We start from the raw sequence: 5,774 nt of genomic DNA, 5'->3' as shown, positions 1-5,774 counted from the left end.
GCTCGGAGCACCCCCGGGGTCCTGTCAGGGAGGAGTCGCGGAATTTCAGCCGATACCCGTGAAACAGTTTCCTTGCGAGAATGTCCGGTTTTGATGGGGGTTCACAGCCTGGACAGGGAGCCTGCCTTGCTCAGAAAGCAAACTTCAGGTCTCGGCCGCGACAGTCACTGCCCCGCCGTCCCTTCCCCGCGGGGCCCAGCCCGGTTAGCAGCCGCAGTCCCGGAGACCCCGAGCGCGCGCGGGCTGCAGGGCGACCCTGCCCGCAGAGCCTCCTGCCGACTGCCCGGCCAGCGCCGGGTCCCGGGCCCGGGCTCCGCTTCCCCTGCGCCGCACCACGCAGTCTGTCACATAGCGTTCCAGAAACCGTCCCTGCCCAGCCCTCGGGAGGAAGGTAATCCCGTGCACACGCGCGCGCTCACGCACACGCGCGCTCACCCACACGCACGCGCGCGCGTACACACGCTGTTCTCTTAGGTTTTGCCCGGTACATTTCATTTAGGCCGAAAGACAATTTAGAGAAATAGCTGTCTACGTTTGAGCCCTGGCCTGTGGAAGTTGGACTGAAGGCCTTGTAAGTTCCTAATCTAACGGTACTGCAGGCCCTGTCCGGTGGGAGCGGGTGCTTCCCTCTTCCCGTGATCCCGTGTGTATTTTGCCGCGTCGAGATTCCCAGTGAATCTAGGCCAGCGTGCACCGTGAGTGTGCCTGGGCGATGGCCCTTCCGAGCTATGACTGCTGGCTGTAACACCGGCTGTCAGTGGCCCGCAGGAGCTGGCAGCCACCTCGTCGCTGGGTGTCAGAGCTAGTGGGCTCCTGGACATTCTCGCCCAAACCTGACAACCGGAAGTTAAAAATAATTTATTTGGGGGTTCATAAATTCAGTGTTTGGGGGGACCAGCAAATGGCAATGGTTACGTCGCTGGACTCCCACGTAGTCTACCACAGTCCGCGTCCCAGACCCAGAGGCCTAAAACTCATACCAGGCGCAGGCACCTGGGCGCCCAAAATCGCAAGAGGAGACTAGAGGAAAAGGGATTGCGGAGTGGCCATGGGGGAGAGGGCGGTGATTTCTTACTTTCTATCTGGCGAGGGTGCATTCTATTGCAAAAATCTCTTTTAAAACAAAAAGTCAGGGAACCAGCAGTTAGCGTAATGGCTATGTCGCTGGACTCCCACGTAGTCGACCGCGGTTCGTGTCCCGGACCCGGTGGCTTAAAACTCACCCCGGGCGCGTGTGCGTGCGTGCCCAAGATCCTGAGAGGAGAATGGAGGAGAAGGGATTGCGGCGTGACCATCGCCCCTGGGGGGTGATTTCTCGCTTTCTGTCTCTATGTCTCTGTCTGGCGAGCGCACGCGCCCTACAGTGAAAATCTCCCCCCCCCCCCAAAAAAAAGTCAGTGTTTGGGAACTGCCGAGACACCTCACTGGGACCGGGCTGCACTGGGACCGGGCTGCACACTTTGTGAACCTCGGTGCGGTCAGACGGCAGCTGCCAAAGTCCCTGTCTGGACCTCATGGAGGACAACTTGCAGGCGTGACAGACCCATTCGAGGTCACCTGGGGAGGACTAGGCCCCGGACCAAGTGGAAGATTTCTCCTGTGGGCTCCCAGCTTGGTGCGTTGCTGGCACACTGGGCTCAGGTGACCCTTCTTCCCTTTACTGGTTTGACTGTACTGGCCGGGTTCTGCGGGGCACGTGCAGTGCGTGTGCGTGTGCGGTGCGTGCGTGTGCACCGACTGAACCCCTGAACTCAGCGCCTCTGCCCCATTTGCCTAGTTATTTGGCTTAGGCAAAAAGAGCCTGCCCCTCTCAGAGAATTGCCCCAGGAATTGGGAAGCGGGTCGCCCTAAAGGTGGTGGCGTGCGGTTCCGAACTCGGTGGGATTCGAGCAGAGCTCGGTTCCCCCGCTGTCAGGCTCCTGGCTGAGTGGCAGTCGGTATTTTCAGACCCTCGTGTCTGGCAGCGTTCGAGAAGCACCTGCGGCTCCCGAGAGCTGACAAGTCGGAGCTCCCTTCGGCCTCTTCCTGGCCGTTCCTGGGACACAGACCCTACCGCAGTGTAGACCCGCCGTACCCACGACGCGCGGTCTCTCCGGGCGGCCCGGGAAGAACACACAGCATGTTCAGGTCGGGAGACGGCGTGTCCCAGGGCTGGCACGCAGCGTCGGGGTTCCTAAACACCGGTGGTCTCTAGGTTGTGCGAGACAACTAAGAGCAGGGGACGGCGCCCTGGCGACACGGGGACGTTGGGACACGGCACGCAGAGCGCGGGGAGGCCGCCCGTGTTCTAGAGCCCCTCGGCCGGGTCCTGAGCGCCTCGGCCCCGGCGGGAGGTGAAAGAAGGCGAGGCCGTAGGGTCTCGACCCCGGAGAAACGGAAGAAGCTGGAGATCCGCGGAGAGGGAGCGGAGGAGCGCGCGGGTTCCCGGCCGTGCACGAGCTGCCGCGTCCTCGGGAGCCACCAGGAGCGAGCCCGGCCCCGGCGCCGGGAAGGCGGCGACGCAGAACTTTGGACCTGTATTACGCAGCCCTCACACACAGTCAGATCCCTGAGCCCCAAAAGGTGGCGGAGGAGTCGAAGGAGTACCCTGTCAAGGGAGGTGAGAGCAAAGTCCTGCCTGGCCAGCGCTTTCCCTGGAGACCTGGGGGGTTCAGGACTGTCCCCGCCAAGCCTCGGCCCTGTGCGTGCAGCCGTGGTGTCTTCCCCTTCGAAGAGGTTGGCTCGGATGGGAGGAGACCTGGCAAGTTACTGGATGTGGTTGTTCAGTAAGAGTTGAAATAAGCTATTTGGATAATAGAGTGCACACACACACCGCCGAACCCAATCATGCCCGTTTGCATTTTATTATAAGAAAAATAGCAAAACAAAAGCCCCAAGTGGCAGCTGCTGCCCATCCAGGCTTGCTCACCAAAGCCCTTCGCCTGCTTGCCCTCCCCGCTACTGGGGAGCTGTCCAGTGAAGAAGAGGACGGAGATGAAGACGAGGAGGCTGAGGCAGGTACGGGCAAGCAAGGACGCCGAGGACGATGATGTGGACACCAAGAAGCAGAAGACTGGAGAGGATGACTAGACAGCAAAAAAAGGAAAAGTTAAACTTAAGAAAAGTCCGCCGTGACCTATTCACCCTCCACTTCCCGTCGCAGAATCTAACTGCGGTCACCTTCCAGTGGAGAGGCCCGCCCGCCCAGCCACCGCGGGCAGTGCCACCTGCAGATGACACTCGCTCTCCACCACCCAGCCAAAACCACAATGCCAATTTGCAACAGGGGAGGAAAAAAGAACCAAAACTTCCAAGGCCCTGCTTTTTTTAAGAGTGCTTTAAAAAGGAAAATTTGTATATTTTATTTACATTTTATATTTGTGTACATATTGTTAGGGGTCAGCCATTTTTAATGATCTGAGATGACCAAACCAGCCTTTGGAGCTTCTTCTGTCCTACTTTGGCTTTACTTGTGGTGTGACCATGTTCACTATAATCTCAAAGGAGAAAAAAAAACTTGTAAAAAAGGCAAAAACAAAAAAACAATCTTACTCTGAGCATTCCAGTAACTTTTTTTGTATATGTTCTTAGCTGTACTATAAGTACTTGGTTTGTATGAGATGGTTAAAAAGGTCAAAGATAAAAGGTTTCTTTTTTCCTTTTTTTTTTGGTCTATGAACTTGCTGTTTGTTTATTTATTTATTTTTTTGGCCTGTTTGATGTATGTGTAAAACAATGTTGTCCAACAATAAACCTGAATTTTATTTTGCTGAGTTGTTCTAAAAAAGAAATTATGAAGTAAAAGACACACTTCTGTCTCCCTAACTGGGAAAAAGGTAAGCAAATTCTCCTGCTGAGTTCAGATTATCAGCTGAACTAAATCCTTATAGGAATTGCCAATGAAAAGAGAGACACTGCAGACAAACCCCACGGATGGATCACTTTCAGAGGATTAGCCACCCAACTGTGATGTGAGCTCATTACATGCCCAAAGCTAGACTTCTGGGACACTTCAGAAATAGCTCATACATTAGCTCTTTTTTTTTTTTTTTGGAGAGGTTTTTGCTATAGGGTGCCTGGGCTCGCCAGACAGACAGAGACAAAGAGACAGAAAGCGAGGAATCACCCCCCAGGGGGGATGGTCATGCCACAATCCCTTCTCCTCTGTTCTCCTCTCAGGATCTTGGGCACGGACGCACACACGCCCGGCGTGAGTTTTAAGCCACCAGGTCCGGGACGCAAACCGCGGTTGACTACATGGGAGTCCAGCGACATAGCCATTACGCTAACTGCTGGTCCCTACATTAGCTCTTCTAAAATCGATTAATGGTATCACCAAGCGCTTCCATGTAAGCAGAGAGGGGAGAATAAAAGAACATTCTTTCTAAGCACCTCAGAAATACAAGACATTTTAATGACGTGTGTAAAAGGAAACAAGAGAGAGGCAGAAAAGTGGAAAAGAGAAGAAAAAAGTAAAAGGGGGCCGATTATTTTGTGGTAGGAGTCATTCCAGAGAGATGGCCTAAGCTGGGTCAGGGGCTCCTCTCCTCTTCTCTTGTCAACTCACTACAAACTAGAAATACAGCTCCAAGTGGCTATAAGTGTTTCAACTTTTAAGTACTCTGGGCTGGCAGGTGCCATAGTGGTTAGGGGCACTGGACTCCCACATGGCTGACTGTGGTTCAAACCCTGGACCTGGTAGCTTTCTCTCTCTCTCTCTTTCTGTCTCTGGTGAAAATTGAAAAATAATGATAATATATAATTCTTTAAAAATTTTTTTAAGTACTGAGCAAGTGCCAGTTCTAGCAAACATAATGTCAGCCCTAGATTATTTACTGATTTATAAATATCCTAGATACAAAGGGAAAAATAAAAGGTGGTGAAATATATTTTATAGGGCTGTTCCTGTGGCCTAAGGGTTAAAATAGCCTGATCTCACATGACAGACGATGCAGTTTAAATCTTGGCCCTAGTGGCTTGAAACACATGCCAGGGACTTGTGTGCATTCATGCCCCAAATCCCAACAGGGTGAAGAAATAGAAGAGAAAGGCCTAAGGCATGACCATGCCCCACTGAAGGGTGCTTTCTTCCCACCCCCCACCCTGTGAGCACATGTGCCTTCTGGCAAATTGTACAAAACACGATAATAGGAAGTGTTATTCTTAAACCATGGCACAAAGATTTCTGGAAAACTACCTATCTCAGAAATTCTTGAACTGAGCAGAATAGGAACACTCCTTAAAATATATATACATATATATATGTATGTATGTATATAAGAAATATATACATACATATACATACACATATATACATTTAAGGTTTTGCTCTAGGGTGCATGTGCTCACCAGAGAGAGAGAGAGAAATCTCCTGGGGGGATGGCTACCTCCCAGTAGCCCCCCCCCTCCGGATTTTGGGCATGCATACATACATGTTTCCCAATGTATTTCCAAAGCTGCTGGATCCAGGACTTTAACAGTCAACCATGTAGGGTCCAGCTGTCTTAACTACCATGCCACCTAGCTGGCTATTTATATGTGTATATGGGGGAGCAGCAGGTGGCCTGGTGGTTAAAGGCGCTGGACTCTCACATGACCAACTGTGGTTCAAGTCTTGGACCTGGTGGCTTCCTTTCTCACCTTCCCTCTCTCTCTTGCTGGTCAAATTGGAAAATAATAATAATAAAATAAAGGTAAAATAATTTTATATGTGTATGTACCTATGTATAGAATAGCCACAAATATATAATTTATATATAAATATATGTATATGTAAGTGTGTGTGTGTGTATATA

The sequence above is a fragment of the Tupaia chinensis genome, unplaced genomic scaffold (assembly GCF_000334495.1).
Source record: "Tupaia chinensis unplaced genomic scaffold, TupChi_1.0 Scaffold000688_1, whole genome shotgun sequence".
Lineage (NCBI taxonomy): Eukaryota > Metazoa > Chordata > Mammalia > Scandentia > Tupaiidae > Tupaia > Tupaia belangeri.
Note: the sequence above shows the minus strand (reverse complement) of the source record.